The sequence below is a fragment of the Bufo gargarizans genome, chromosome 1 (assembly GCF_014858855.1).
Source record: "Bufo gargarizans isolate SCDJY-AF-19 chromosome 1, ASM1485885v1, whole genome shotgun sequence".
In the NCBI taxonomy this organism is placed as follows: Eukaryota; Metazoa; Chordata; class Amphibia; order Anura; family Bufonidae; genus Bufo; species Bufo gargarizans.
The window spans coordinates 606687447-606702742 of record NC_058080.1 but is presented as its reverse complement, the minus strand read 5'-3'; positions in this window follow the sequence as shown (position 1 = coordinate 606702742).

Here is a 15296-nt window from a genome sequence, read left to right as displayed (position 1 = left end):
TTTACATATACCCATGCTGGGTGAGATAAATATCTCAGAAATAGACAAATTTTCCCATTTTTTTATACAAAGTTGGCATTTGACCAAGATATTTATCTCACCCAGCATGGGTATATGTAAAATGACACCCCAAAACACATTCCCCAACTTCTCCTGAGTACGGCGATACCACATGTGTGACACTTTTTTGCAGCCTAGATGCGCAAAGGTTCCCAAATTCCTTTTAGGAGGGCATTTTTTGACATTTGCATCCCAGACTTCTTCTCACGCTTTAGGGCCCCTAAAAAGCCAGGGCAGTATAAATACCCCACATGTGACCCCATTTTGGAAAGAAGACACCCCAAGGTATTTAATGAGGGGCATGGCGAGTTCATAGAATTTTTTTTTTGGGCACAAGTTAGCGGAAATTGATATTTTTTTGTTTTTTCTCACAAAGTCTCACTTTCCGCTAACTTGGGACAAAAAATTCAATCTTTCATGGACTCAATATGCCCCTCAGCGAATACCTTCGGGTGCCTTCTTTCCAAAATGGTGTCATTTGTGGGGTGTTTGTACTGCCCTGGCATTTGAGGGTCTCCGCAATCATTACATGTATGGCCAGCATTAGGAGTTTCTGCTATTCTCCTTATATTGAGCATACAGGTAATGAGATTATTTTTTTCGGTTCAGCCTCTGGGCTGAAAGAAAAAATGAACGGCACAGATTTCTTTATTCACATCGATCAATGTGGATGAAAAAATCTCTGCCAAAAAAAAAAAAAAAAAAAAAGGAGGGGAAAGGCGTCTGCCAGGACATAGGAGCTCTGCCCAACATCCATACTCACTTAGCTCGTATGCCCTGGCAAACCCGATTTCTCCATTCACATCAATCGATGTGGATGAATAAATCATTGCCAGGATTTTTTCGATTTTTCTTTATATACAAAGTGTTTGCCAAAGCATATGAACACCGCCGCCTCCTCAGCTCATATGCCTCGGCAAACGTATTTTTTACTGCAGAGGAGAAATCTCGTCTTGCAGCGCCGCATACACCGACTTGTGTTTAATCTGACAGTAGCGCAATGCTTCTGTCAGAATGCACATCAGTGTTGCAGCTAGTCGATCGGTTGGTCCACCTGGAAGGTAAAAAAAACAAAAGAAAAAAGAAAAAACCAGGCCGCAACACAATCAATTTTATTAACTTTATAATAACATTTGAACAGAACATATAAACTTTATTTAACTTTTTGAACTGAACGTTAACTTTTTTGCTTACTGGTGATTTTTTTATTTTTTTTTACCTTTATAGGACAAACCTCTCCTTCCCCCTGGGACAATGTGCAAAGCGCAAATCGCCCAAAGATGTGGCGAAGTACATTATGCACTTTGTCCCAGGTGAAAGGAGAGGTTTGCAGCAGCTGTGTGTGAATGGGCCCTAATAGCCCTGTGTGCCTGTCCTCTGAGATGCAATCCCTATGCTAGGTGTACCTGTGTGTGGTACTTCCGGAAACACTCCCCTAAGCATAGGGCAGGGTGGTCAGGGCAGTCAGGACAGAAATAGCGGGTGTCACGCCTTATTCCACTCCTGCTACAGACACGACATCTTTTTCAGGGGTGGCGGTCGGTTTGAGGTACCAGCAACGACACTGGGGAAATGTCGCTTGTGTAGACGGCTCACTACACTGGTGGATGGGGCCACGGAACTTCCTGCATACAGGAGGTTCTCGATGATCTCTTCCTGAAATTTGAGGAAGATTCCTGTTCTCCCAGCCTTACTGTAGAGAACAAAACTATTATATGCAGCCAATTGAATTAAATATACAGACACTTTCTTATACCAGCGTCTGGTCCTGCGTAGTGGTGAGCGGAAGGGGCAATATTCAAATTTGCGATATTTCACGAATATTCGCCATATATTAGAGAATTCATGATCTCCAGTCATTATTTTCGTGATTGCGAAAATTCGCATAAAAATTCGCATACATTTTTTTTCCGCATAAAAATTCGCATGGACTGGTATTTTCACAAAAATCGAATATTCGCAATTACGAATATATTTTGCGATATTCAAAATATTCGCAAATTCTCGAAGTGCCGATATTTGCGATTAAAATTCGCAATTCGAATATTCGTAATCAACACTAGTCCTGCGGGAAAGGAGATAAGGAGCCAACGTCTGGTCATTGAAGTCCACCCCTCCCATTAACGAATTATTGTCGTGGACACAGAGGCGCTTTTCAATTGGTTGCTCGTTCAATTTGGATTGTCGTGTCTGCGTGAATGGAGGAGAGCATGTAAACGTCACGCTTGTCTCTCCATTTCACCGCGAGCAGTTCTTGGTTACACAAGGCAGCCCTCTCCCCCCTTGCAAGACGGGTGGTAACGAGCCGTTGGGGGAAGCCCCAGCGACTAGGTCGCGCGGTGCCACAGCAGCCAATCTGTTCTAGGAACAAATGCCTGAAGAGGGGCACACTTGTGTAGAAATTGTCCACATAAAGATGGTACCCCTTGCCAAATTAGGGTGACACCAAGTCCCAGACTGTCTTCCCACTGCTCCCCAGATAGTCAGGGCAACCAACCAGCTCCAGGGTCTGATCTTTACCCTCATAGATCCGAAATTTGTGGGTATAGCCTGTGGCCCTTTCACAGAGCTTATACAATTTGACCCCATACCGGGCGCGCTTGCTTGGGATGTATTGTTTGAAGCCAAGGCGCCCGGTAAAATGTATAAGGGACTCGTCTACGCAGATGTTTTGCTCAGAGGTATACAAATCTGCAAATTTCTGGTTGAAGTGGTCTATGAGGGGCCGAATTTTGTGGAGCCGGTCAAAAGCTGGGTGGCCTCTGGGACGGGAGGTGATGTTATCACTAAAGTGCAGGAAACGCAGGATGGTCTCAAATCGTGTCCTGGACATGGCAGCAGAGAACATGGGCATATGATGAATTGAGTTCGTGGACCAATATGACCGCAATTCATGCATTTTAGTTAGACCCATGTTGAGGAGAAGGCCCAGAAAAAATGTTTATTCGGAAACTTGGACGGGTTTCCACCGGAAAGACTTGGCATAATAGCTTCCCGGGTTGGCGGATATAAATTGAGTGGCATACCGGTTTGTTTCTGCCACAACTAAGTCCAAGAGCTCCGCAGTCAAGAACAGCTAAAAAATATCCCAGGGCCAAACCGATCTGAGCTGTCTCAACCCGAACTCTAGACTGGGCGGTGAAAAGGGGAACTAATGGTGCGGCTGAAGTTGGGGACTGCATATCAGGGTTTGCCAGCACTTCAGGGACTCTAGGGGGTCTACGGGCCTGTCTGTGCGGTGGCTGCGACGGGGTAACTATTGCACGTGCCACCGTACCAGCTTCAACTGCCCTTCTGGTGCTCGCCACTTCACCATGTTGTACGGCAGTGCTGGTACTAGGTCCAGGATGGGCTGCGCTGCTGGTGTATGCCTCACCACGTAATCCGACAGCGCCAGCCCCACTCTGCTGCCTTTGAAGAGGATCCTGCACAACCTGTGGTCTAGCGACACGGGGCCGGGTACGCCTGGTGCTATCAGGGACCTCAACCTCCTCGTCCGAACTTTGGGTCAGACTGCCACTGCTTTCTACAGGTTCATATTCTGACCCGCTAGATTCGTCAGATGAGTGTCAAGGAACCATGAACCAGACGTACAATAAGAGATAAGTGAAAATAAGATGGCTTTATTAAATCAAGCTGTAAGGCAAAAGTCCAAGCGGATGGCTAAACCGAAGCAGGGTCTTGCGAAGCCAGAGGTCAGGAACCAGAAGGGTAGTCAGACGAAGCCTGGATCAGGAACCAGCAGGGTAGTCAGACGAAGCCAGGATCAGGAACCAGAAGCAGCAGCAGTCTTAGAAGCATGTGAACACAGGAGGACCAAGCAGGGAACTGAAGCCACAGACCTCCTATATATATGAGCTAGGCATCCAGCTCCTCCCAGTGGGAAGGAGAAGCCGCAGGGTGGGAGGCTACAAGAAACCCAGAAACCAAGATGGCCGCCAGCACATGTCAAACGAAGGAGAACAGCAAGAAGGTAAGACCATGACAGTACCTCCCCCTCAAGGGCCCCTCCTCCGCGGAGTAATGAACGGTTTCTGAGGGAAGCGTGCGTGGAAGGCTCGGAGCAAGGCAGGAGCATGGACATCTGCGGAGGGAACCAAGGAACGCTCCTCTGGATCATAACCACGCCAATGGACCAAAAACTGCACCCGACCGCGGACCAGGCATGAGTCCAGGATATTGCTCACCTCATACTCCTCACGATTGCCCACTTGGACCGGACGAGGCCGAGGAACCGAGGAAGTGAAACGATTACACACCAGTGGCTTCAACAGGGAGACATGAAACACGTTGGAGATCCGCATGCCAGGAGGAAGCGCCAGGGCATAGGCTACCGGGTTTACCCTACGAAGCACTCGGAAGGGACCAACAAAGCGAGGCGCCAGCTTGGGAGTGGGCACTCGAAGGTTGAGGTTGCGGGTGGACAACCATACGCGGTCTCCGACCTGGTAGGAAGGAGCGGGCGCTCGTCTGCGATCAGCCTGGAGTCTCTGGCGCTGCGCAGAGACCTCAAGGGACCTCTGGATCTGTACCCAGGAAGCACGTAGGACGGAAAGGTGATCCTCCACAGCCGGAATATCCTGGGGAGAGAATACCTCCGGTAACACGGCAGGTTGGAACCCATAATTGGCCATGAAGGGAGACGTCCCAGAGGAAGAGTTCACCGCCGTGTTCCTGGCAAACTCAGCCCAAGGCAGGAGGTCAACCCAATTGTTTTGGTGATCGGAGACATAGCAACGAAGGAATTGCTCCAAGGCCTGATTGGATCGTTCTGCGGCCCCATTGGACTGAGGGTGGTAGGCCGAGGAGAAAGAGAGATGAATCCCCAACTGGGAGCAAAAGGCGCGCCAGAACCTGGACACAAACTGACCCCCCCGATCCGACACAATCTCCTTGGGCAAACCGTGCAACCGGAAGACCTCCCTGGCAAAAATCGAGGCCAACTCTTGTGCAGAGGGTAACTTCTTGAGAGGAACACAGTGGCACATTTTGGAAAACCGATCCACAATCATGAGAATGACCGTATGGCCTCGGGATGCAGGGAGGTCCACAATGAAATCCATCCCCAGGTGTGACCATGGACGCTCCCCGGTGGCTATGGGTTGCAAAAGGCCCAACGGAAGGTGCCGAGGGGACTTACTCTGGGCACAAACGGAGCATGCCGCTACATATGCGGCGATGTCGGAACGTAGAGAAGGCCACCAGAACAGACGTGAAACAGCCCAGGACAGCCGATTCTTTCCAGGATGCCCCGCGGCCTTGGAGTTATGGTAGGTTCGCAACAACCGAGTGCGCAACTCCTCAGGCACAAAACATCTGCCGTTGGGTCTCCCAGAGGGAGCACCAGATTGAGCCGCCAAAATCTGCTCACCCAGGGGAGAGGTCAGGCTGGTGCGAATAGCGGCCAGGATCTGATTTGGAGGTATGACCGAAGTCGGAATCGACTCCTCCCCGGACAGCTCGGAGTACTTCCGTGATAAGGCATCCGCTCTGATGTTCTTGGAACCGGGTAGGTAGAAGACCACGTAATTAAAACGTGACAATAACAGAGCCCATCTGGCCTGACGTGGTGTCAATCTCTTGGCCTCAGAGAGGTAGGTCAGATTCTTGTGGTCCGTCAGGATGAGAACCGGAACCACCGAGCCCTCGAGCAAGTGCCTCCATTCTTTAAGGGCCTGCACGATGGCCAATAACTCCCTGTCACCAATCTGATAGTTGCACTCCGCGGAAGACAGTTTCCGGGAGTAAAACCCACAAGGAAGCAGAGGACCCTCTGGTGTTCTACGCTGAGACAGGAGGGCGCCTACTCCCGTCTCAGACGCGTCCACCTCGAGGACAAAAGGCAACCCAGGGTTGGGATGCGACAGAATCAGAGCCGACACAAAGGCGGACTTTAGAGCCTCAAAAGCTCGGATGGCCTCGAGCGGCCAGACCTGGGGATTACTGCCCTTCCTGGTCAGATCCGTGAGAGGCTTGGCTAGCATGGAAAAGTCCCTGATGAACTTCCGATAATAATTGGCGAAGCCCAAAAAGCGCTGCAGGGCACGAAGACCACTGGGCTGGGGCCACTGTAAGACAGCCGAAACCTTCTCAGGATCCATGGAGAACCCCTCAGCGGAAATGATGTAACCTAAGAAGGTTACCTGGGATCGGTGAAATTCGCATTTCTCAAGCTTACCGAACAGCTTGTTCTCTCGTAAGCGTTGCAACACTCGTCTGACATCCAGAATGTGGGCCTCCATGGATTCAGAATATACCAAGATGTCATCCAAATAGAGCACCACACACTGCTGCAACAGGTCACGGAAAACATCGTTGATGAATTCCTGGAAGACTGCGGGCGCATTGCACAACCCAAAGGGCATAACCAAGGATTCATAATGACCGGTCCTGGTGTTAAACGCGGTCTTCCACTCATCGCCCGCCTTGATCCTTACCAGGTTATATGCCGCCCTCAGGTCGAGTTTGGTAAAGACCGTGGCCCCTTTGAGGCGATCGAACAGCTCGGAAATCAAGGGTATCGGGTAAGCGTTCTTGATCGTGATGCGATTGAGACCCCTGTAATCGATGCAAGGCCTCAACTCACCGCCCTTCTTTTTCACAAAGAAAAATCCAGCCCCTGCCGGGGACGAGGATTTGCGAATGTGTCCGCGTGAAAGCGCCTCCCTCACGTACTCCTCCATGGCCTCATTCTCCGCTACCGACAGTGGATAGACTTTGCCACGAGGAGGAACGGCACCAGATTGTAACTCTATGGCACAATCGTATGGGCGGTGCGGAGGTAGGGCAACCGCGCGCACCTTATCGAATACATCCCGGTACTCCTCGTATTCAGGAGGCAACAGAGAGTCCGAGGAAGTACACAGCAACTTGACAGGCCCATGCATGCAACTAGCCCCACACTGCGGTGACCACGAGAGGATCTCGGCCGATCTCCAATCGAAAGTCGGATTATGCTTCTGGAGCCAGGGGTACCCCAAGACCACCGAGTAGTGTGGAGACGAAATAACCTGGAGACAGACCGACTCTCTGTGAACGGCACCAATGGCCATCCCCACTGGAAGGGTCTCCTGAGTCACGTGTGGCGGCAGAAGGGGTCTGCCGTCTATCGCCTCAAGAGCCAGTGGGGAACCTCGAGGCTGCAGAGGAATGGAATTGGCGGCAGCGAACACACTATCAATGAACAAACCACCAGCACCAGAGTCCACCAACGCCTGGGTCGTCACCGAGCCCCCGACCCAGGAGAGGACAACAGTAATCAGTGGTTTGTCAACACGGGAAACCGGGGACGAGGAGACTCCACCCAAGATCTGCCCCCGACAGGATCTCAGGTGCGAGCGTTTCCCGGACGGTTCGGGCATGCCAACCGAAAATGCCCACCGAGACCACAGTACATGCATCGGCCCTCGCGTCTCCGGAGTACCCTCTCCTCCTCGGACAGGCGAGCAAACCCCAGCTGCATGGGTTCACCCCCAGACAAGTCATCCCCAGGAGGCGTGGGAGGAGAGGGAGGCACGGGTGGGACAGCAAACGTAGGCGCCATTCTGTTAGAAGACCTCCGCAGGCTCTCCTTAAAGGAAGGTCTCTCCCTGAGTCTGGTGTCAATCAAAATCAGGAAAGAAATAAGGGACTCGAGCTCCACTGGTAGGTCCTTAGCTGCAACCTCATCCTTCAAGGCATCCGAGAGACCATGAGAGAAAGCAGCGACCAGAGCCTCATTATTCCAGCCCACCTCTGCTGCCAGGGTACGAAACTCAATGGCGTATTCAGCTACGGATCGTGAACCCTGTCTGATGGACATAAGGAGCTTCGCAGCAGAGGCAGCACGAGCCGGCACATCGAATACCTTCCGAAGAGAAGCAACAAAACCGGAAAACTCGGCAACCACCGGATTGTTGTTCTCCCATAAAGGGCTGGCCCAGGCCAAGGCCTTGTCCGAGAGCAGCGAGATCAAGAAGCCCACCTTTGATCTCTCAGTAGGAAAGGCATGTGGCAGCAACTCGAAATAAATGCCCACCTGGTTAAGGAAACCTCGGCACTGAGTTGGCTCTCCCCCAAAGCGCTGTGGAAGGGGGGCAGAACCGGTCATGCCCCGAAACACCGCAGGCGCAGCAACAGGTGTCGGGGTAGACTCTGGCGCAACAACCGGAGCGGCAGTAGGAGCGGGCCCAGGAGCGACAACCGACCCATCGGCAACGGAAGCTAAATGAGCCATGCGTTCAAGCAGGGTTTGCAACGCCACAGCGAACCGACCCAACAGGTGATCCTGCTGATCAAGTCTGGCAACCAGCGTAGGTAGCGAGGATGGCCCTGTACCGTCAGAATTCATGGCTTGGTCCTAATGTCAAGGAACCATGAACCAGACGTACAATAAGAGATAAGTGAAAATAAGATGGCTTTATTAAATCAAGCTGTAAGGCAAAAGTCCAAGCGGATGGCTAAACCGAAGCAGGGTCTTGCGAAGCCAGAGGTCAGGAACCAGAAGGGTAGTCAGACGAAGCCTGGATCAGGAACCAGCAGGGTAGTCAGACGAAGCCAGGATCAGGAACCAGAAGCAGCAGCAGTCTTAGAAGCATGTGAACACAGGAGGACCAAGCAGGGAACTGAAGCCACAGACCTCCTATATATATGAGCTAGGCATGTGCAGCATACGGGTAGGCTACCCGACACTGCTAGATTTGAATGTGTAGTTCCCTTTAAGCCAGTCAGGCCGGTTACCGGCAATCCTTATCACAGCCAGCAGAGGGAGCCCCCAGTTCAGTATAAATAAGCGAGGGCCTAGCTCAGGAGAGTAGAAGTTTCCAGACTCAGTGCAGAGAGGGTTTCCCTCCTGAGTCCGTATTCATAGAAGTCAGAAGGGCATAGCTAAACAGCCTGAAGACACAGAATACCACAGAGGCCGATCAGATAAAGCAAGAGGTACTCAAGATAACAGAGGAGGTACTAGATAAAGACAACTCCAAGGATACGCCAGCTATAGGGCATTAGACCTTGGAGAATAAGTCACATGTTTCAGAACCAGTCAGGAATAGTGTGCAAGCCGCCTGTACTGCATCTCCTGTAGTCAACACTCTGTAAAGAACATTGCTAAAACCGGCCAGTCTGTACTTCTAAGAACCACCTGTATTCAAATAGAAACCAACTGTCTTTCATGGAACGGCGCTTCCAACTGCGTCCATGTATGATTACCACTGACATTCAGTAAAGTTCCAGTTTTTGGTTGGCTATCCTGTGGTTGCTTCATTCTTCTACATTGCTATACACGGCGTGTCACCGTTTAATTGACACTGGCGTCACGAACTTTTAATCACCTGCCTGTTCCAGCATTTGCCCTGCTTGAAGACGACAGTGGATCCCAGGTTAGTGGGTTGATCTGCACTACCAAGCCCAGCATACACTACTGACCCCCTGGGACACTGCATCGCTCTTTTTGGCGTCACGAACAGGATACGCATACTTCTGAAGTGCAGAGAAGTGTGAACTGTGTGCTTTAACTATTCCACCACCGTATTGCAAAGACTGTAACCTTTATTTCTAAATCTGTGGAGACAGCGCCATCAACTCTTCATACAAAAGGGCCTGTTGCTACGGAGAAGCCTAGACCCAGTGTCCAACGAAAGAGTGCATCAAATTCTCATACCCCGACGAGATGCAGGTATGGTGTTGGAGATGTACCACAATCAATCCGGTCACTTTGGGGTCCAAAAGACTGAGGCAAATATCCGCCAGCGGTTTTACTGGGTGGGCATGAGAGAAGACATGGAGAAGTGGTGTCGGGAGTGTGTAGCCTGTGCCTTGAAACGAGGTGAACACCATGATCAGAGGGCACCACTGAGACCCATTGTAAGTACTCGTCCTCTTGAACTTGTCGCCATCGACCATGTGAAACTGGAGCCTAGTCGCTCAGGGTATGTGTACGCTATGACTATTATTGACCATTTCACTAAGTTTGTTGTAGCGGTGCCTGTGAGAGACCAGACGGCCAAGACTACAGCCGAACTGTTCTGGAAACACTTCCTCCTGCCCTACGGTTGTCCAGAAAAGATCCTCACCGATCAAGGTCCTGCTTTTGAGTCCCATCTGTTCCATGAACTGTGCCGCCTGCATAACTGTAAGAAGATCCGGACGACGGCCTACCATCCGCAAGGTAATGGATTATGTGAAAAAATGAATCAGACCTTGATAGAGATGCTGAGGACCGTGCCTCCTGAAACCAGGGGAGATTGGCCTAATCTGTTGCCACAGCTCATGTTCACGTATAATCATACCATACACTGTTCCACCGGGTATACCCCCTTTTATTTGATGTTTGGGCGCCAAGGGTTATTGCCTGCTGACCACTCCTTGGACGTACTCGTACCTGATTGCATCAACCCATTACCTAATACCGACTGGGTTGCTGAACACCAAAGGCGATTGAATACGGCCCAAGCTATTGTTCAGGAACGTATGGACTATGCTAGAGACCGGCAGCAGAGAGACTATGACCAAGCAGCCCATGCAGAACCCCTGAAGATAGGGGCTGTGGTATGGTTAAAAAATAACCGCCGTACCAGTAAACTGGACAGTAAATGGGAGCAAAGTCCTTACGTTGTCACTGCAATCCCAAATGTTGGAACCCACACTTATGAGATCACCCGGGAGGGCAGGGGATCCCAAATTGTACACCGAAACCGGTTAAAGCTCTGCCTGACACCAGGACCCAGTGCCGAGAGTTCTATATCTGAACCCCCTGTGTCAGAGTCATCGATACAGCCCGAGGATCCTATGCAGGCTGTCCGTAATCTAAGGTATGACGCTGATCCCATGCATTGGCTTCTGACACCATGGTTGAACTTGTTGGTGCCCGCTCCGGCACCTACTGTACCTTTACTTCCAGAAGAGCCGGTTCAAGATGCCCCGGATCCAGTTCCCCCTCTAGTGGATCCTGTTGTTCCTGTTGTTCCTGTTGTTCCTGACCAAGGTCTCACGGATGGAGATCCTCCTGTTGCTCCTCTCTCTTCTACCTCGGTGCTAAGGGAAGAGGAAACCCCTGTGTTAAGAAGGTCCACCCGGATGACCAGGGGACGTCCGCCAGTCCATTTAGGAGACTTTGACTATGCTGGTGGTGTCTCCTCCCGAACAGTTACTATCGGAAATAGCCTGCTTTATGTTTGTGCGCAAGAATGGACTCCTCCACGTGAGCCCTTGCCTGTCCTACACCCACGGGGAAACCCTGTGTAGTTCCTTATTATACTTCAGTCAAGAAAAATAGACTAACCTGGTGCACCTTAAGTCCGCTGTGCCAGGTCAGCGGCCGTGCCTAAGAAGAAAGAAGACGCCCCTTTTTCTTGCGTCATTTGTTGCAAATGTTATATTTTTGTGTGAAATAGTTGTTTATCATATTTATAATGTCATGTTTAAATTATGCATCAGCTTATGTTGGTTCAGGCATATGTGTGAGTACGAGGCCTTACTCACGTTAAAGTCTGGGGGTGTGCAGCATACGGGTAGGCTACCCGACACTGCTAGATTTGAATGTGTAGTTCCCTTTAAGCCAGTCAGGCCGGTTACCGGCAATCCTTATCACAGCCAGCAGAGGGAGCCCCCAGTTCAGTATAAATAAGCGAGGGCCTAGCTCAGGAGAGTAGAAGTTTCCAGACTCAGTGCAGAGAGGGTTTCCCTCCTGAGTCCGTATTCATAGAAGTCAGAAGGGCATAGCTAAACAGCCTGAAGACACAGAATACCACAGAGGCCGATCAGATAAAGCAAGAGGTACTCAAGATAACAGAGGAGGTACTAGATAAAGACAACTCCAAGGATACGCCAGCTATAGGGCATTAGACCTTGGAGAATAAGTCACATGTTTCAGGACCAGTCAGGAATAGTGTGCCTGTACTGCATCTCCTGTAGTCAACACTCTGTAAAGAACATTGCTAAAACCGGCCAGTCTGTACTTCTAAGAACCACCTGTATTCAAATAGAAACCAACTGTCTTTCATGGAACGGCGCTTCCAACTGCGTCCATGTATGATTACCACTGACATTCAGTAAAGTTCCAGTTTTTGGTTGGCTATCCTGTGGTTGCTTCATTCTTCTACATTGCTATACACGGCGTGTCACCGTTTAATTGACACTGGCGTCACGAACTTTTAATCACCTGCCTGTTCCAGCATTTGCCCTGCTTGAAGACGACAGTGGATCCCAGGTTAGTGGGTTGATCTGCACTACCAAGCCCAGCATACACTACTGACCCCCTGGGACACTGCACATCCAGCTCCTCCCAGTGGGAAGGAGAAGCCGCAGGGTGGGAGGCTACAAGAAACCCAGAAACCAAGATGGCCGCCAGCACATGTCAAACGAAGGAGAACAGCAAGAAGGTAAGACCATGACAATGAGGGTTCCCATTCCTCATCCGACTGGGTCAGAAGCCTGTAGGCCTCTTCAGAAGAATACCCCTTGTTTGCCATTTGGTCAACTAAATTTCGGGGGTATTCCCTGAGACTACCCAAGAAAAAAAGCAAGCCTGTCTTACAAATGGGAGGCAAGTGAAGTACCGGAGGCCGCTGCGATTGATAAAAAATATCAAAACAGATTTTTTTATCGCCGCAACGCTTGTAAAGTGATTGTGCAGTGATCAAAAAAAATAAAAGTGTTTGGCCTGATCGGGCAAACACTGCGTTTTGGGTGGATGGTGAGCTAAGGTGACACTAATACTATTATAGATCTGACTGTGATCAGTTCTGATCACTTACAGATACTATAAAAGTACAAATGCTGATTAGCGATATGCTAATCAGCGAATCAGTGACTGCAGTGCGGTGGGCTGGGCGCTAAACGATCGCTAAACTACCTAACCAAAGGGCCTAAACTATCCTAAAACTATCAGTCAATACCAGTGAAAAAAAAAAGTGACAGTTTACACTGATCACTTTTTTCCCTTTCACTAGGTGATTGACAGGGGAGATTAAGGGGTGATCAAGGGGTTAATTGGGGTGCTGGGGGGTGATCTGGGGCTAAGTGTAGTGTTTGGTGGCTACTCACTGTGATGCCTGCTCCTCTGCTAAGACCAACCGACCAAAAGGACCAGCAGAGGAGCAGAGAAGCCATTTAACACCTTATATTTATAAATATAAAGTGTTAACTGGCTTCTGATTTGATTTTTTTAAAATCGCCAGCCTGCCAGCCACGATCATTGGCTGGCAGGCTGGTGACGAAATACAACTCTAACTTTTGCCGGCCCGCGATGTGCATGCGCGGGCCGGCTTTGACCGAAATCTCGCGTCTCGCAAGAGGACGCACCGGCGCGTCCAGGAGGAATTACAGGGCCGCCGCCAGGACGCGATCCTGCGTGCGGCGGTCCTGTAGCGGTTAAATGCTATATATGCTTGAAAGTATGTCACACATACAGTAGCGCAGGATTTGTAAGTGTATGCACAAAATTTTTTTAAAGATATTTGGGATGTGGAAATGTCACACAGAAGATATACCGCAGATAATATTACTGATGTCACCAGCGGCTAATAAAAAATTACAGGGATTATCATAGGTATTTGGGATGTGGAAACGTTACACAGGAGAAATACTGCAGATAATGTTACTGATGTCACCAGCGGCTAATAAAAAATTACAGGGAATGTCACAGGCATTTGGGATGTGGAAATGTCACACAGGAGATATACCACAGATAATGTGAATGCTGTCACCAGCGGCTAATAAAAAATTACAGGGAATGTCACAGGTATTTGGGATGTGGAAACGTTAGACAGGAGAAATACCGCAGATAATGTCACTGATATCACTAATATAAAATTACAGGAAATGTCATAGGTATTTTGAATGTCGAAACGTTGAACAGGAGAAATACCACAGATAATGTCGCTGATGTCAGCAGCGGCTAATAAAAAGTTACAGGGAATGTCACAGGTATTTGGGATGTGGAAACGTTACACAGGAGATGTACCCCAGGTAATGTCACTGTCCGCAGCGGACACAGTCTATGGAAAAAGTACACTGGATGTCACAGATATTTTTTGGATATGCACACATTACACAGGAGATGTAGCGCAGATAATGTCACTGTCCGCAGCGGACACCATCTACAGAAAAAGTACACTGGATGTCACAGATATTTTTGGGATGCGCACACGTTGCAGAGGAGATGTAGCGCAGATAATGTCACTGCCTGCAGCAGCCTAACTATTGCACACTATTAAGCGCAGGATGCGCTAAAAATATATATTACTCGTGCCACACACAACAATAGTCCTTAAAAGGACCTTTGGTACTCTGACAAGTTTTTCAACTTAAAAAAAATAAAATATTTACTCCCTACACCAGTTATGGCGAACCTTTTACAGATCGAGTGCCCAAACTGCAAACCAAAACACACTTATTTATCTCAAAGTGCCAACACACACTTTAACCTGAATGGCAATATAGTATATCTTCCATGTACTTTATCATGTAGCTGTAATAGCCTGCCTACATTCAGTGCGCTGCCTGTGCTGTTCATAGTGAGCCCTGCGCTGATGAATGGCAGGAAAAGTCTAAGGCATACTGGTACACCATACCAGGGAGCGGGTGCCCACAGAGAGGGCTCTGAGTGCCACCTCTGGCACCCATGCCATAGGTTCGCCACCACTGCCCTACACTATCTTTCCCTGTGTATTTGTATGCTCAATCACATTTGTATGCAAAAATCATTCGGGCTCAGTGGTTGAGCTGCTTGCCTCGCATGCAGTGTTCTTGCATCCAAAACTCCTATCAGTCTTTTAAAAGTTAATATTTTATTAAGCCCTAGAAGAGAGACCAATTACAAGTGATGTGTGACCCTGATGTGCGACTCTTCTCTCTAGTCAAGCGTCAGTGTCGGAAGGACTTTTAGCCTCCTTGTACTTTTAATGTGCTCAATCACATAGATGGAGAAAATCCTTCAGGCTGCCGTCTGAACCTATATCTCTGTGGTTTAGATGCTTGACTCACATACAGTGTTCTTTGGTTCAAAACTCCCATCAGTCTTTTAAAAAATTGCCATTTTATTGATCCCTAGAAAAGAGAATTTTAGGTTTACTGTGTATTTGCCTTCTTAATCATATAGCTAGAGAAAATCACCACCTGCCAATAGGTAGACCTGTAGCTTACTTGTGGGTTGTCTGACTCTCATGCAGTGTCCTAGGGTTTAAAACCCACTAATGGACAAGAGAAAAAAAGGGCTTGGAATTTTATTTTTTGTTTTTTTACATAAAAAAGATGAC